Source organism: Carcharhinus amblyrhynchos, chromosome 9 (genome assembly GCF_965287045.1).
Source record: "Carcharhinus amblyrhynchos chromosome 9, sCarAmb.v2.hapA, whole genome shotgun sequence".
In the NCBI taxonomy this organism is placed as follows: domain Eukaryota; kingdom Metazoa; phylum Chordata; class Chondrichthyes; order Carcharhiniformes; family Carcharhinidae; genus Carcharhinus; species Carcharhinus amblyrhynchos.
The window spans coordinates 66,372,863-66,392,123 of NC_137332.1; positions in this window are offsets into that span (position 1 = coordinate 66,372,863).

Here is a 19,261-nt window from a genome sequence, read left to right on the forward strand (position 1 = left end):
GTATACTAAGAGCATGCAATGGGTTGCTTCATATGTTCCCTGGAAGAGTAATATGTCTCAAAAATTTGAAACAACAGATGAAATGGAGCAAAAGCTTAGGAAACAATTATGCCCAAATTCATTCCCCAGAGCAATGTCTTGTCCTGCCTGGTTTAAATTTGAACAAAACTGAGTAGTTAAGTGTTCCATGCTGCATTCTCCAAGGCAACATCTCCACCAGTCCGGTTCACTTGCCAACCAATAAGCACTCTCATCTCATGCACTATAAATTGTTGTCGCCTTGTTATAGTTGGAAAATTCTTGCAAACTATCCTAGTGAGTGGGAGATGAAAAGCTTTGATGAGGCGTCTCTTTTTTCAACAATGCCAAAGTCCCAAGTTCTGTACTACCAAGTGAGAAAATGTGAATTACTTCACCAGCAGACCTTTCACTTCTTCCACAGAAAACCTTTTTCCCTCTGCGCATTACTTTCACCAGTTGAAACAACCATAAATCAGTCACTTCCTGAAGAGGAATATTTAATGAGATCTAGGAACATCGGAGTTAGGAGCAGGTAGGCAATTTGACCTTGAACCTACTCATTCAATAAGATCTGATTGCAGCCTCCATCCATTTTCTTGTCTGCCATCCCCTAACCCTCAACTCCTCTTGTCTATCAGAAGTCCAACTATGTCTTGAATAAACTCAATGATCCAGCCGCCACTGCTCTCTGGGGAAGAGAATTACATAGGCTATGATCTCATCTCCCTCTTTAAAGAGAGACCTCTTATTTTTAAATTCTTCTCCCTTAGTTCTTACTCTCCCCCACAAGAGAAAACATCTTCCCAGTACCCACCCTATCAAGTCTTTTCAATAAGATTACCTCTCAACCTTCTAAATGCCAATGGGTAAAGGTCCAACATGTTCAATGTTTTTCATTTTAAACCAAGGAATGAATTGAGCAAACCTTCTCTAAATAGCTTCCAGAGCAATGATAAGCTTTTTTTTTCAAATAAGGAGACCAAAACTATACACAGCATTCCAGATGTGGTCTCACTAATGCTCTGTACAGTTGCAGAAAAGCTTCCCTACTTTTATATTTCATATATTGCAATTAATACTAAAATTCTATTTGCCTGTCTAATCACTTATTGCCCATGCTTCTGTGACTCATCTACCAGGAAATTCAGATCCCTCTGTACCGAGTTCTGCAATCTTTCTCCACTGAGGTTTATAAGATGTTGAGAGGAGTAGATAGGGTGGATTCTCAGAGGCTATTTCCCCGGGCTGAAATGGTCGCTACGAGAGGACACAGGTTTAAGGTGGTGGGGAGAAGATACAGAGGAGATGTCAGGGGTAAGTTTTTCACTCAGAGGGTGGTGAGTGAGTGGAATTGGCTGCTGTCGGTGGTGGTAGAGGCGAACTCACTGGGGTCTTTTAAAAGACTTCTGGATGAGTATATGGGATCTAATGGGATTGGGGGTTATAGATAGGTCTATGGATTAGTAGGTATAGATGTGATCGGCGTAACTTGTGGGCCGAAGGACCTGTTTGTGCTGTAGTGTTCTATGTTCTAATAGCATACTGTACCTACTCTCTTTTTGCCACAGCGGACAAACTTATACACCCCCCCACATTATATTCTAACTGCCAACATTTTCTACTCACTTAACCTATTATCCCCTTTGTAGACTCTTCATCTCCTCTGGACAATTTACTTATCTATCTTGGCGTCCATACATTTGGTCCCTTCATCCAAATCATTAATATTAATTATAAATAGTTGAGGTCCTAACATTGATCCCTATGGCACTTCATTAGTTAATTACATCTTGCCAACCCAAAAGTGATCCATTAATCCCTACTTTTTGCTTTCTATTAACCAACTGATCCTTTACCTATGCTAATATGTTACTCTACACCATGAGTTTTTATTTTATGCAGTAATCTTTGATATATTATCAAATACCGTGAGGAAATCCAAGTATTCCAGATCTACAAATTTCCCTTGATCCACTTGTTTAATATTTCTTTAAAGAATGCCAATAAATAAGTTAAACATGATTTCCCTTTCACAAAATCAAGTTGACTCTACATAACCCCATTATTATTATCTAAGTATCCTGCTATGACCTCTTTAATAATGGATTCCAGCAATTTTCCTGTGAAGGGAAATCAGCCTATGGTTTCCTACATTTCCCCCCTCCTTTCTTGAATAGAAGCGTTACGTTTGCTATTTTCCAATCCACTGGGAACTTTCCAAAATTGAAACTATTTTGGAAGATTATAACCAATACCTCTATTACATGAGAAATGCAGGCCATCAGGTTTTGAAGACTAGTCAGCTTTTAGGTCTAATAGTTTTCTCATTACCTTTTCTCTGGTGATGGTGATCGTTTTAAATTCCTCTCTCACTTAAGAACATAAGAACATAAGAAATAGGAGCAGGAGTAGGCCATCCAGCCCTTCGAGCCTGCCCCGCCATTCAATAAGATCATGGCTGATCTGTCGCTGCTCAGTTCCACTTTCCCGCCCTCTCCCCATAACCCTTAATCCCCTCTCCTATCAAAAACCCATCAACCCGCGTCTTAAAAATATTTAGCGAGGCAGCCTCCACCACTTCAACGGGCAGAGAATTCCAGAGATTCACCACCCTTTGAGTGAAGAAGTTCCTCCTCAACTCCGTTCTAAACCGCCCCCCTTTTATCTTGAGGCTGTGCCCCCTAGTCCTATTGTCTTTTTTGAGCGGGAAGAGTCTTTCCACCTCTATCCTATCCATCCCATTCATCATCTTATACGTCTCAATGAGATCTCCTCTCATTCTTCTAAACTCTAACGAGTACAAGCCCACTTTCACCTAATGACTGTCTTTGGAAAGTTCTTCTACGTCCTGTACTGTGGAGACAGACACAAAATACTTGTTCAATGCCTCTGCCATTTCTTCATCCTCCATTATTAATTCCTCATTCTCTGAAGGACCAACACTCATTATTTTACCCTTTTCCTTCCTTTCCTGTTTAAATATTTGCAGAAACTTTTACTGTTTTTATATTTCTAGCCAACTTTCTCTCATACTCAATGTTTTTCCTTTCTATTACTTTTTTACTTACTCTGACGGTTATTAAAATCTGTCCAATCTTCTGACCTATTGCTAATCTTTACAGTACTGTACCATGTTTCATTTAATTTGATACTATCCTTAATTTCCCTATTTAGCCATGAGTGATGCAGCTTTCTCAAAGAGTCTTTATTATTCACTGGGCTGTTTTTGCTGAGGGTTATAAAATATCTCCTTCAAAGTCTGCCACTGTACCTCTGCTGTCCTAGCTTTTACTCTCGTTTCCTAGTTCAAACTTGCTAACTCTGCCTTCACACCCTTGGATTTACATTTACTTAGGTAAAAAATTATTCTTAGACTCACATTTCTCACCTTCAAACAGAACATGACATTCTAACATGTTACGATTGCTGTCCCTAGAGACTCAATTCATGTGAAGTTATGATTAATCTGGTCTCATTGCACATTACTAGACGTGAAATAAGACCGCTCCGTGTTTGGCACATAAATGTACTGCTCTAAGAAATTATCCTAATACACAGTATGACATCATTTTGCCAATCTGAGTCATGCAATCTGTGTGTAAATTAAAGTCACACAAAATTATTGCAGTACCTTTCTCCAATGCCCCCATCTATTCCTCCCTTTATACTCTTTCTCAATATCTAACAACCGCTGCAGAGTCTATAAACTATTCCTGCAGGTGACCTCCTGCCGCTCTTACTTATCTCTATGCAAACTGATTCTACATTTTGGTCTTTCAAACTAAGTTAATCTCTCACAACTTTAATGTCATCCTTAATTAACAGAGCTACCTCACAACCTTTTCCTGGCTTATTGTCTTTAAAATGTCAAAAAACCCTTCAATATTCTGGTCCCGGTATGGTCATCTTGCAAGCATGTCCATTTAATGGATATCAAGTAATACATATTTATTTCTACTTGTCCTACCAATTAATCCATTTTGGTACTAATGCTGCATGCATCCAGATACAGAACCTTTAGCTTTGCCTTTTCACTACTTTTCCAACCTCTGGTCTTATCTACTGGTGCATCTTTAAAATTTGTAAGATCTATCTCTTTCTGCCACACTTTGCTTATATTGCAACCCTGCTCTATTACCTGTCATTTTCCTTTAGGTTACCACATCTCCCTTCACGTAATCCATTCCCCCCACCCCCAATTTAGTTTAAAGCCCTTGCTACCATCCTAGTTACACAACTCACCAGAACTCTGGTCCCAGCACTGTTCAGGTGGAGATCCTCCCAACAATACAGCTCCCTCTTCTCCCAGTGCCAGTGTGTCAAGAATTGAAACCCATTTTGCCCACACCAATCTTTGAGCCATGCATTTATGTCTTTCAATTTTATAGATCCAAATCCAATTTATTCCTGGCTCACATAGTAAATCAGAGATTATTACATTTGATATTCTTCTTTTGAATTTAGCTGTTCATAATTCCTAGGCAGAAACTTTAAGTGACTACGTGACAACAAGGTCTTCCTTCTCCCACTGCAAATTCCTCTCCAGCCCCAACCAGATTTTGTGAATGCTGGCACCAGGCAGGGAAACACAGTAAGAAGTCTCACAACACCAGGTCAAAGTCCAACAGGTTTATTTGTAGCAAACACCACTAGCTTCCAGAACTGGCTAGTTCTGAAAGCTAGTGGTGTTTGCTACAAATAGACCTGTTGAACTTTAGCCTGGTGTTGTGAGACTTCTTACTGTGTTTATTTACCCCAGTCTAGCGCCGGTATCTCCACATCATAATCGGACAGGGAACACAGCCTTCTGAACTTGCACTCTCAGCTTTAGAGAACCGTGTACTTCCTATAATGTGGTGACTGGGCAGGGAAACACAGTAAGAAGTCTCACAACTCCAAATGCGGCCGTACAGCTGCAACCTCATGGCTCCGAAACTCAATCCCTCTACCAATAAAAGCTAACACACCATACTTCTTCTTAACAACCCTATCAAACTGGGTGCCAACTTTCAGAGATCTATGCACATGGATATGCGCGTGGTCTGGACTCCAACTATTCTCCGGCTCTGGGAGACATGCATGCATTCCTGGCGCACGGGCATATCCCAGAAAAAGGATGATGACACGATTCTCCCAACTGGGCCTGCCAGGAAAGTTGCAAGCTGCAATGGGAGAATCAGGCCCAATATATCAGAGACAAAAACAACAGGGTTGCCTTGGTAACAGGCTTTAGGTATTTGAATTGGATCATATTTTTGAATTCTAACCAATCAACTTGAAATAAGCATTTGAATAGCAGCAGCCTATCGGATTTGAATTTGATGTTTTCATAACCTGCAGACCAATCCTATTGTGGGGTTTTAATGTATCATCAAGGATATGAGAACCAGTTCCCATCTCCAGAGAACTGCCTGAAGACCACCTGCCAGCAACTGCCACAGATCACAACTAGAGAGACAGAGACACACACACAGGTAGTAACTATTCTCTGCCAATGTAACAGCCACCTTTACGTCTTAAAAGAAAGCCTCATCTCAATCATAAAAGTGCCAACAGAAAATCCGAAGAAAATTAGCACAGAAGATCGGAAGTCCCAGAGGTCAGTAAACCTGATTGGATTTTGAGTGTGACTAAAAATTCTATTTTTTTTTGTTCGTGGGAATTGTAATTATCTAAACAGCATTCCATTAGAATAATGTTTTATCCTGTTTGTTAATAGTTTAGTTAACCTGTTAGTGAGATAAAGTGTTACTTGTTGATTTTTCAGAAAGAGTCTCAGGTAGTTATTTTGATTTGACCATAAAAAGCTGAAGTGTAGATAATCCCCTTTCTCACACACTTTTGAGCAGATTATGAAGGGAGTTACTTCTGTTTGAGTGGGTGGGTGTGATTTCTCAGAGAGGAGATCAACCTCCTCTTTTGTAACACCAGGGGATGTAGATTCAAGACAAGTGGCAGAAGGTGTAGAGGGAACATAAGGAAGAACTGTTTTTATGTAAAGAGTGGTAGGTGTCTAGAATTCACTGCCTGAGTTGGTAGTGGAGGCAGAGAACCAAAACTCTTAAAAAGTACCTGGATCTGCATCTTACATGCTGTAATTTACAGGACTGTGGGCTGGATACAGGAAGGAGGGATTGGAAAGGGCGGCTGGATGTGCTTGGGCTGGCATGGAGTAAATGGGTAGAATAGCTTCCTTCCATGCCTATGATTTCAGGAACTGTTGGCCAATAATCAGAACTAGAAACTGTGAAAATCATGTTCTCAGCCAAAAAGGAACAAACTTGCATTTATAGATTGTGCCTTTCATGAATGCAAGTTGTCCCAAAGTTTTTCAGCACCAATGAATTTTTGAAGCACAGTAAGCATTGAAACACAGAGAAATGCAGCAACCAAATTTGTATAATTGTGTCTCACAAACTATAAATGACCAATTAATCTGTTCAAGTGGTACTGAATGAACGTCAGCCAGGACACAAGGACAACATCCCTGCTTTTCTTCAAATAATGTCAGGGATTTTTACATCGACCAAAGGAGGCAGATGAATCCCCTGTTTAACCTCTCATTATTAAGACAACATGTGAATCTTGCTAGAGATTATGTGCTTAAGTGCCAGGGCGAGGCCTGGACCCACTTTCTTCTGACTCAGAGGTAATTTTGCTATCACTGAGCCAAGGCCATTAGCTTAATGAGCAGCCACCATAATTGATGTAGTACTGCCTTGAATAGCAAAGCCTCCAACACATAATTGAATTGATTTATTACTAAATGAATAGTAAAACCTCTGAAGCAAAAATGGAAACATTAATTTACTTTTCACTTTTAACACATTGTAAAAGTTACTGACAGGCACACAATGTTGCATCTGAGACAAGGCTGTGTTACTGAGGAGAGCTGCATTCATGTTATCGCAAGTGCTTTTTGTTTATGTCTTTCTTTGAAACCATGACGATATACTTCACGGTAGAACAGACACCATCAGATCGAAGATAACAATGGTGTCAATCCAGTGAAGTACAGGGAATAGAAGTGGGACACCACTTCGGCTTGAGTGAAAGAGATCGTGATGGACTGGGGCTAGCTATCATCCCACAAAAGACTCAAGGAGCTAATTCTAAAGTTTATTTATTAGTGTCACAAGTAGGTTTACATTAACACTGCAATGAAGTTACAGTGAAAATCCCCTAGTCGTCACACTCCAGTGCCTGTTCGGGTACGCTGAGGTAAAATTTAGCATGGCTGACATACCTAACCAGCACATCTTTGGAGCACTCGGAGGAAACCCTTGCAGATACGGGCAGAATGTGCAAATGCCATACAGTCACCCAAGGCCAGAATTGAACCTGGGTCCTTGGTGCTGTAAGACAGCAGTACCAATCACTGAGCCATCAAATTCTAAATAACCTGTTGAAAACACAAGCGTCAATCCTTATGTCGGTGGTCCATAATTTCTTAAAAATGCATTTTTTGATTCAGGAAATTGTTCCAGAAAGGATGTGTTCTTCCCATTTTGTTCTCCATTATATAACAGGAGCTCAAATTTCTCAACTGGAAATAGGAGATTGCTCAGTGATCCTAAGTGAACCAGGTCATGAGGTAGAAATATAAGTCACAAAATCTGTCTCTGTACAATGGGCTCTGTTTTAGTAGCAAAATGGCATTCCTGATGCTTCAGATCACTTTTGGCACCTGGTGAGGATGTTAGGAACATTCTGGAAGCATACAGAATAGAGAGATTGTCACATCACTCAATAGAACTGCTGATCTGAAGTCAATGCTTCCATTTTGGAGCTCTACATTGTTAATGATCTCTCTTAAAGACATACAGCTGAACATGTGTTCAGCAACGGGGAGGATCTCCTAACCCCATCCTCACTATTTAAAGGGAACATGAACAACTTGAAGGTTAGTGACTGATTACTTTCTACTCACTCTGCTCGAGTTTGTGGATGTTTTGAGGAGTTGGTTACGGCTGGTGCAGTCAATGGGGAAAGATGATGGGAAGAGATACTGGACGTAGGGAAGGCTTGGTGTGATTGCAAATACTCTGCGTAGACCACTTGTGCCTACATGTCTTGGATGCCATAGTAGCATAGTTGCCCTAGGATTGCAGTATTGGTGGGAGATAGAGCAGAGACAGAAAATAGGACAACAAGTTGGGCCTATAGGGAGGAGGGGGAGAAAAGGGTTTTTAGAAAGAGGCCTTTATACATCTCAAGTCTTCACTTTTTTTTTTACCTCCACCTTAAGTTGGAGCAGTGTGTTCATCATCAACAATTCCCAAGAGTAAAAAACGTCTGCAACTCTTGCATGGCTGTGCATGTACAGCACTGACAATGGGTGTGACGGTGAATGTGACTCTGAATTTCTTTGCATCAGGATGGTTCCAAGCTGAAACAGGTGATATATCTAATATCTGATAGTTTGCCATCCATTGCTGCATCACCAAGACTCTTTCTGCAAGAAGGGATTTTATTGTGTTTAATCTGACTACAGAAAGATGAAGTGTGCTTATAGCTTTGCCAAGAGAGCAGGTTTTCCATAGTTCTGATGGTACTGAGTGTTATAGATAGCAAACAAGTGCTTTTGCAGATGCTGTATCTAAATGCAGACACACCACAACCACTGACTGAGTGTGCAGTTGATTTGCAACCATGTTCAGCAAGTCATGCTGATGAGCATCCACTATCCTGCTGTGGCCATGATACAGCCTGCATCTGTCTGCTGTTCCAGTAATCTTTTAGCCACCATACTGAACCGGGGAGTGGCTGCTCAATGGCAAAGGCTAACCTGCTGTAGACCAGGTGAATGACTCCCCTCTGTGACCCAGCTAGATACAGCTAGCGTGTATAAAATGGCCACAAGGAATATCATCAACAAGGTGATTGGAGTGTTAACGAAATGGTTTTGCTCCCTTAGCTGCTTGAAAGCTCTCCAGTACTCACTAGAGAAGCAATCTCAATTCATGATGATCTGCTACAAAGGACAAGGCTGAATCATTTGCAATAATCTTCAGCCAGAACTACTGAGCAGATGGTCCAACTCGGCCTCCTCCAGAAGTCCCCAGCATCATAGATTGTCTTCAGCCAATTTGACTCATTCCACATGATATCACCCCATCTTCAACACTCACACCCTCCACCACTGATGCAGCAGTGTATTCCACCTTGAAGATGCACTGCAGAAACTCACCATGGCCCTTTTGACAGCACCTTCCAAACCTACCACCTGGAAGGACAAAAGGTGCAAATGTATGGGAACGCCACTTCTTGCATGCGCCATCCTGACTTGGAAATACATTGCCGTTCCTTCACTGTTGCTAGGTCAAAATCTTGGCACTCTCTTTCTGACAGCACTGTGGGGGTTTCTACACCATGACACAGTGTGCACCACAGAAGATAACAGAATTTTGGTTCTTTGTCTTTTTTTTTCAAGGGGTCAAACAAACATAGAAAATAGGAGTAGGAGGCGGCCATTTGGTACATTCAGCCTGCTCCGCCATGACGACCATACCTGATCCCACCTCCCCACACGTCCTCTGATCCCTTCCTATCAGAGTTGTAGGTGCAATATGCTTGGGAGGATTGCCTTCCAGCAGTGTCTTCACAATGTTTTTTGCCCTTCATTTTGTTTACTACCTTCATTTATGACTCTGTGCGCAATGCAGAAGAGGACAGAGGGAACCTCTTTCTTTTCAAGGAGTTGTAATTGTTCAAGTCCTAAAGAGTTCTCTCTTTAATCAGTTCTTCCTTTTTTTCCTCATTGCCTTTACATTCAGGTCATTGGAAGAATCACAGCCCCTGTTGTGGAGGCAGCTGTTGTGAAAAGCTACTGTGCCACTCCACCAATGTGTTTACTTTCAGAAGATGAGGGAACACATGCATCCTACACATCTTCGAAGAGAACCAAAAACACCAAACATCATTCCTTTACTGTCATTGGTTCAGCGTTCTGGAACTCCATTTCTAACAGCGCTGAGTGTTCCTGCAGCATATGTACTGCAGCTGTTGACGGAGGAAGCTTACCATTACTTTGTCAAGGACAATTAGTTATGAACAATAAATGCTGGCCTAGCCAGCAACGGCCACATCCCTTGCACAAATTTTAAAAACTTCTCTGCAACCTGGCCATCAGGAAGAGTTAAGGCCTCACCACCGTAGATTCTATGATCACCTCAGAACGAAGAAGAAACTGCAGCACAGTTGCTCCAGTTTGTACATGCACATCTAATTCAGCTCCAGTTCTTGTGAACACAACCTCAGATTCACCTCATATAATAGTCTACTGAATTGCTACAGTGCCAAAAAGGCCATTGCACCCATTGATCTATACCAATCCTCCGAAAGAACATCTTACCTAGCCCCACCCTCCCATCCTATTTCTGTAATCCCATGCATTCACCATGGCACACCTACCTACTCTGCACATTGTTGGACTGTGGGAGGAAACCACAGCACCCGGAGAAAATCCATGCAGACAGGAGCAGATCATGCAGACTCTGCACAGACAGTGACCCAAGACATGAATTGAACCCAGGTCCCTGGTGCTGTGAAGCAGCAGTGCTGACCCCTGTGCCGCCCAAATGTTACATCTTACCATCACTCCATCTTGGAACATCATAATGTCTTGGCTACATTTCAAAAACAAAAGCCACCAGAAAACAATCTAACAAAGTATACAATATTCCATATGAACTCTCACATATTATCCTTGTGCAGCCTCTGAACGCCTGTCTTGCTGGAGGCTTTGATTGTTTTAATGCTCCAATGCAATGCTATCTGAGTGGCTGCAGCGAGGCTGAGAGATGAAGAATATCAGTAGGAGATTGCAGATGACCTGGGATGCTAACCTTGAACACTGAGTCTAAAAGGCCTGCTCTTGAACTACACTATCTCTTCATGAGCAATAACACTAGGGGCTGACTGACATGGTAAGGACATGGGTAGAATGGCAGTGGTGGGAGAACAAGTGTTGTCACCCTGAGAAAGGACAGCACATTCATGCTCTGTGGAGCCATTTCCCCAGCAATCCATGTAACCTGTTGGAGGATACATTGCTGGACTGGTGCGAAAGCCTGACAGACCCTTTGAACACTGGTAGCCGCAGCCAGAATGCCAACAGTCTAAGCCTATATAAGAACAAACCAAGATTTTTCCGACTTCAGCCTGTTTCTCCAAAGCTCTAAGCTCTGTGCAAATGTTTCTACATGCTGCCCAAAGTCGTCACTGAAGTCCTGTGCAGCTGAATTAGTCTGTGACCTCACCCTCCAGAGAGCTGGCACCTCACAATTCTTAACCCCTCACCAGCTGGCCATTCTTATCTGATGACTCACCCAGTGTAGATACCACCTTGATGTTAACCTGAAGATTGTACACTGCCAGTCTGAGCTGGTGGCTGAGAGCACCAGACTGAAGTTCAGTGTTGCTTCATCAGACTCCTCCTTCTAGCCCTTCAACCTAGATTTCCAGTGCACTGTTTTCAACAGAAATGGAGACACGCAGCCAGGTCCCTCTCTCCCTACACTCCCACCTCTTTCCCCTGATGGATTATGGGCCACTTTGTCATGCAAGAGAGAAAGTATCAGCAAGTGTGGTGCAATATATTTGGGAGAATTGCCTTTCACAGTTGAACAGTTGGCAGTGTTTGTAAGCTGAGAGAGATGTGGCTTTCATCTGTGCTAAGTACATGAGCAGTAGGTGAGGCAATGAATGAAGTGTGAATCATGGTTGTCACCACACTCGGGCGCCTGTTCACATATAGAGGGAGAATTTAGCATGGCCAACGCACCAAACAGCACATCTTTCGGACAATGGGAGGAAACCAGAGCACCCGGAGGAAATCCACGCAGACATGGGAGAATGTGCAAACTCTGCACTAGCAGTGATCCAAGCTGGGAATCAAACCTGACTCCCTAGCACTGTGAGGCAGTGGTGCTAGCCAGAATGTGAGGCTGGTGGGATAGTTGGTAGGATTTCAGCATATGAATTTGGCATCACTGACTCAGCCACCCTACAGATTAAACTTTTTGTGGTACTGCATCATGAGATAAACTGCTTGCCATTGACTGCAATGGTTTCCACTGTCTTATTGGTATCTGTATGGAGGTTCTCTTGGGCCTCATTTGGGTGATGAGTGTTTGGAACAAGCTGCCAGAAGTAGTAGTCGAGGCGGGTACAATTTTGTCTTTTAAAAAGGGTTTAGACAGTTACATAGGTAAGATGTGTATAGCAGGATATGGGCCAAATGTGGGCAATTGCGACTAGCTTGGGGGGGTTAAAAAAAAAGGACAGCATGGACAAGTTGAGCCAAGGGGCCTGTTTCCATGCTGCAAACCTCTGACTCTATGGGATGAGGACATCCCTCTTTCTGCTTCCTCCCAGCAACATTTGCAGCACTGCATCAAAGAACTTAGAGGCATACTCCTGGCCATTTCTCCTGTTCTTTAACCCTTCTACCACCACTTCCAGTGCCTGTTTCAGCCACAATGAGCATATTAGGCAAATGGCATGTTGGCCTTCATTGCAAGAGGTCGAGGACTGGAGCAGGGATGTTTTGTTTCAATTATACAAGGCCTTGCTGAGGCCATATCTAGAAGTGTGTGCAATTTTGGCCTCCTTTTCTGAAGAAGAATGTACTTGCTCTCGAGAGAGTGCAGTGTAAGTTTACCAGGTTGACTCTGGGCATGGCAGGACTGATGTATGAGGAGATATTGACTAGATTGGGGTTCAGAGGAATGAGGGACATCTCAGAGACTTACAAAATTCTAACAGGGCTAGACAGGGTACATGCAGGATGTTCGCAACGGCGGTGGTGGGGGAGGTGGTGGCCAGAACCAGGGGTTACAGTCTGAAGATTCAAGGTAGATCATTTAGAGTGGAAATCAGGAGATGTTTCTTCACCCAAAGAATGGTGAGGTGGAAATCATTACCGCAGGAAGTAGTTTACTTCAAAATATTGAATGTATTCAAAAGGTGGCTAGATATAGCACTTGGAACGAATGGGATCAACGGTTATGGGGAGAAAGCAGGATTAGGCCACTGAGTTGGACGATCAGCCATGGTTGTAATGAATGGCAGAGCAGGCTCAAAATGCCAAATGGCCTCCTGCTGCTCCTATCTTCCATGTTTCTATAGCTTTTAAGAGATACAGTGTGGTTTTAAGTTGTGCTAAGCTAGCTAGATGCGAGCCTTCTGTTGAGGCATCCCATCACTTCACTAAGCTGCATACCATCATTATAATTGACAGATAGCTCAAAGTTTGCACGCTGCCTGTATTATTTTGAATAGATGCAGATTAATTGTGCAACTTGATTCCTGCACTTGATTTCATGAACTATCCAAATTAACTGAGATAACTTAATTAGCAAGACATGAATCATATGAGCAGATAATTACTAAATAGTTTAGAGATTAATCCCAGCCAAAAGGTTGTATTTTACACTAAACTTGTAACAGTTTCTTGAATTCACTAAACGCATAGCCTGAGATCATGGCTTAGCAACCAATGTTTCCTGGGTATGTTGCCTGAATTATTTGTGGCCTATGATGACTTTTTTTCAAATAAAGGTGAACAAGCCTTAGATCAGGGAATGGTTGAAGTTTCTTGTGTTTTGTGACTATAAAGTAATGAGTAGAACTTGTTGCTCCTCTTGTCTGTGAAAATAATAATTTGCCCAATTCATTAGCTTGACACATTGTGAAAAAGATGCTCCTTTGAATATCAGAGAAGAGTTTGTGGAGGTGTCTAGTTTTTAGGATAAGTAGACTCAGCTGTGAGACTACAAGGAATTATAATCATGAAAAGAAATAAGATTGGGTGAAGGAACGTCAAGAAGCAGTTTTCTTTCCCTGATATTTCCTCAGAGTGTTGTAATTCCCCTTATTACCATTATGTACTGCATACTTAGCACACAAATTGAAAACACCATGATTCTGCACAGTAATCACGATGGTAAATATCTAAATATTAGGGATGCTTGCACTGGCACCAAATGATGAGTTAGAGTCATTAAACTACAGTTTATTCTGAACATTTTGACAGCTCAATGGTTTAGACTGCAGACTTCATATGTTCTATTATTGGAGATTCCAGCTTGAAATTTAGTGCTTATAACACAACATGGAGGGCTCATGAAAAAGGAACTTAAATCTTTGCTGTGATCAACCGAGGAGACTGAGTAGGAGGCAGCCATTCACTTCTCCTCACCTGTCATAATAAAATTCAGATATTCCACCTTATCCACACACATCTTCCAATGATGTGAGCATTACACTTACCACCTGCTGCTGCTACATCCTGCAGCTATTCAGCTGTGGCAGGCACATCTTGTAGGAAAAGGTTGCTCATAACTGCCGGGAACAGCTGGGGGAACAAGGACACCGACATCTCCTGATGGAGATGAATCTTTGCAGCACGGGAATAACTGCAACAGAGCCCAGGGCACCCAGAGTATCACTGAGAACATTAATAAGTATGGTATGTTTCTGCATTATGCCCATTCTCAGCTCACCCTTATCCTATTTTCAGAGATGATTTACAAGCTGTTGATGGTGTGGCTTCTACATCCTGCTTTCCTATATATTGCCTTTCCGATATTTCTCCTCCGGACTAACCAAACTGTCACCTGCTCAGCCACAGCAGCCCCAGAAGGGAGGAAGTCAGAGTGCCACACTGATGAAGAGGTCCCATCACATGATCCGATAATCACAGCCACCAGCTTAGATAGTCATACTCCATTACATTTGAGGCCTACATAAGAGGTAAGGAGTTGGGATCTGCACATGTTGAACTCCTGAGCATGAGTGATCTGTGACTAGGCTAAGGAAAAGGATAGTCCATATGCCAGCACACCAGACAGTGAAGTTCTGCTCGAGAGGATTCAACTGAAGACTTCAATGGGGCAGCACCGAGGAGCGCGCAGTTGGGCATGCATACCAGACACTGGGTGCATTGCGTGCCTGCCAGTCAGCCTCCTATCACTGTCAAGCAGCATGTTAGAGTCTGGCTTCTACCAACAGAGGGCATTATACAGAGTATCCCCTCCTTGCAGCTCCCGTGGCAACAGCATATCACACTGCAAGTCCTCGAGGCACGGCAACATGTTGCAGCTTGTGCAGAAGGTCCTCAAATCCAGGGACAGATCACAACACCTCCAAGAAGATACATTCCGCAGCATTTTCAGAAATTGTGCAATAGCAAAAATTAGTCTAAACCACTGAGCCTTCAAGTTTAATGCCTGCCCCTGTAAATAAAACAATTGTCACACGCTCTTACAACTGCACTAACTTTCTCAGGTGAACCATAAGCAGATATGTTACTGTGCCTCTGTGGTCCAAGCTTGTGTCAAATCATCTAGAACAGCTGTTTAACTTCACAATCTGACCAGCTTGCTGGGAAGCTCTCAGAGCATACAAGGCATGCTCAAGCTCTTCCCAGCAATGGATGCGATGCAGGCCACGTCAGTTGCGCACCCTACTTAGAGGACCTCCAGCTTCCTGACCACCTCCGACAGTCATGATGTGGATGTGCCGGCGTTGGACTGGGGTAAACACAGTAAAAAGTCTGACAACACCAGGTTTTAGTCCAGCCAATTTATTTGATAGTAAACGTACAAGCTTTCGGGTTAGTCCCTTCATCAGGTGAATGGAGAGTTCTGGCCTTAGACAGAGCATATAAAGCAGACAGTTTACAGATTACTGATTAGAATGCAAATCTTCACACCTAACCTGCTGTTCAAGTCTTGAAGTGGCCAACAATGTGAGTGGAAGGAGCACTGATCACAGGTTAAAGAGATGTGTATTGTCTCCAGACAGTACAGTGAGTGAGGTTTTGCAAACCCAGGCAAGTGTTGGGGGTTACAGATAGTGCGACATGAACCCAAGATCCTTGTTGAGACCGTCCTCATGTGTGTGGAACTTGGCTATCAGTCTCTGCTCAGCGACTCTGCGCTGTCGTGTGTCGTGAAGGCCGCCTTGGAGAATGCTTACCTGAAGGTCAGAGGCTGAATGCCCGTGACCACTGAAGTGTTCACCAACAGGAAGGGAACAGTCTTGCCTGGTGATTGTCGAGCGATGCTCATTCATCCGTTGTCGTAGCGTCTGCATGGTCTCCCCAATGTACCATGCTTCGGGACATCCTTTCTTGCAACGTATCAGGTAGACAATGTTGGCTGAGTTGCAAGAGTATTTACCGTGTACCTGGTGGATGGTATTCTCACGTGTGATGATGGTATCCGTGTCGATGATCCGGCATGTCTTGCAGAGGTTGCTGTGGCAAGGTTGTGTGGTGTTGTGGTCACTGTTCTCCTGAAGACTGGGTAGTTTGCTGCGAACAATGGTCTGTTTGAGGTTGTGTGGTTGTCTGAAGGCAAGAAGTGGGGGTGTGGGGATGGCCCTGGCGAGATGTTCGTCTTCATCAATGATATGTTGAAGACTCCGGAGAAGATGTCGTAGCTTCTCCGCTCCAGGGAAGTACTGGACGACGAAGGGTACTCTGTCCACTGTGTCCCGTGTTTGTCTTCTGAGGAGGTCGGTGCGGTTTTTCGCTGTGGCACATCGGAACTGTCGATCTATGAGTCGAGCGCCATATCCTGTTCTTAAGAGGGCATCTTTCAGCGTCTGGAGGTGTCTGTCACGATCCTCCTCATCTGAGCAAATCCTGTGTATACGGAGGGCTTGTTCCATAGGGGATGGCTTCTTTAATATGTTTAGGGTGGAAGCTGGAGAAGTGGAGCATTGTGAGATTGTCTGTGGGCTTGCGGTACAGTGAGGTGCTGAGGTGACCGTCCTTAATGGGGATGCATGTATCCAAGAATGCAACTGATTCTGGGGAATAGTCCATGGTGAGTCTGATGGTGGGGTGGAATTTGTTGATATCATCATATAGTTGTTTCAGTGATTGTTCACCATGAGGCCCAAGGAAGAAAATGTCATCGATGTATCTAGTGTATAGCATTGGTTGAAGATTCTGTGCAGTGAAGAAGTCTTGTTCGAACCTGTGCATGAAGATGTTGGCATATTGAGGTGCAAATTTGGTCCCCATGGCTGTTCCGTGTGTCTGGATGAAAAACTGGTTGTTGAAGGTGAAGACATTGTGGTCCAGGATAAAGCGGATGAGTTGTAAAATTGCATCTGGAAACTGGCAGTTGTCAGCATTGAGTACTGAGGCAGTCGCAGCAATGCCATCGTTGTGGGGGATGTTGGTGTAGAGCGCCGAGACATCCATTGTGACGAGGAGTGTCCCTGGTTCAACTGCTCCATGTGTGCTGAGATTCTGTAGGAAGTCCGTAGTGTCGCGACAAAAGCTAGGGGTTCTTTGTACAACGGGTTTCAGGATGCCCTCGACGTAGCCGGAGAGGTTCTCACACAGAGTCCCATTGCCCGATACGATGGGACGGCCACCGATCTCCTCAGAAGACAAACACGGGACACAGTGGACAGAGTACCCTTCGTCGTCCAGTACTTCCCTGGAGCGGAGAAGCTACGACATCTTCTCCGGAGTCTTCAACATATCATTGATGAAGACGAACATCTCGCCAGGGCCATCCCCACACCCCCACTTCTTGCCTTCAGACAACCACACAACCTCAAACAGACCATTGTTCGCAGCAAACTACCCAGTCTTCAGGAGAACAGTGACCACAACACCACACAACCTTGCCACAGCAACCTCTGCAAGACATGCCGGATCATCGACACGGATACCATCATCACACGTGAGAATACCATCCACCAGGTACACGGTAAACACTCTTGCAACTCAGCCAACATTGTCTACCTGATACGTTGCAAGAAAGGATGTCCCGAAGCATGGTACATTGGGGAGACCATGCAGACGCTACGTCAACAGATGAATGAGCATCGCTCGACAATCACCAGGCAAGACTGTTCCCTTCCTGTTGGTGAACACTTCAGTGGTCACGGGCATTCAGCCTCTGACCTTCGGGTAAGCATTCTCCAAGGCGGCCTTCACGACACACGACAGCGCAGAGTCGCTGAGCAGAGACTGATAGCCAAGTTCCACACACATGAGGACGGTCTCAACAAGGATCTTGGGTTCATGTCGCACTATCTGTAACCCCCAACACTTGCCTGGGTTTGCAAAACCTCACTCACTGTACTGTCTGGAGACAATACACATCTCTTTAACCTGTGATCAGTGCTCCTTCCACTCACACTGTCGGCCACTTCAAGACTTGAACAGCAGGTTAGGTGTGAAGATTTGCATTCTAATCAGTAATCTGTAAACTGTCTGTGCTTTATATGCTCTGTCTGAGGCCAGAACTCTCCATTCACCTGACGAAGGGACTAACCCGAAAGCTTGTACGTTTACTATCAAATAAATCGGCTGGACTAAAACCTGGTGTTGTCAGACTTTTTACTGTGTTCACCTCCAACAGCACAATGGAGCCAATTTTCTTGGCCCAATACTGCACTGTTCACTGTCATTGAAATAATGCCATTTCCTCTTCCTGTTATGTCTATAAGTTATATCCTGCCATCAATGCAACTAATCAATGGCATCTCCGAACTTGGGCTAGGGCAACATTTACAATTAGTCATGATATGCAAGTGCAACGCCGTACCATTTCAGGCAGTACCGAGCCAGATTAGGAGGAAAACCAGAGATTGGGTAAAGCATTTTTAAAAAGCGCATATTGGTGAAAAATACTAAAAAGCAGCAATACATTACCACTGAAAAAACACAAATGAATTGTAAATTTTACATCATTTTATTTGTCATATAATAAAAACCAATTTCTTTTAAAATCTCTCCCTTCCCCAAAGGGTGCATTGTGTGTGTTTAGTTTATTCCATTTTTGGTCACTTTTAATTTGTGCTTCTGGCTCGATTTATGTTAAACCATAATAGCACAAATGTGACTTATTCCAGATCTAACTATAAACTAACCGATGAGTCTTTTTCAATGGATGGCATTTTAGAAACTTGCACAAAAGCATTAACATATTGCAGTTTTATGCATTTCTGTGAAAGCTACAGATTGTTTCCCACATGTAACATTTGGTACAAAAAACCCTACTTGTGAAAATAGAGCCTTTTGCTGGATATCTCTCACTACAAAATAAAGCAAAAAAATATACATTTCTTAAATTTAAAAACTGGGAGAAGGAGACAATGTGCCACCGAGCAGGAGCTGCTCACCTCACTGCCTGATGTTACAGCCCATCACTTCACATTCCTTGAATTGTGTGGGACAGTTGAAAGCAAACAGATTAATATTGTT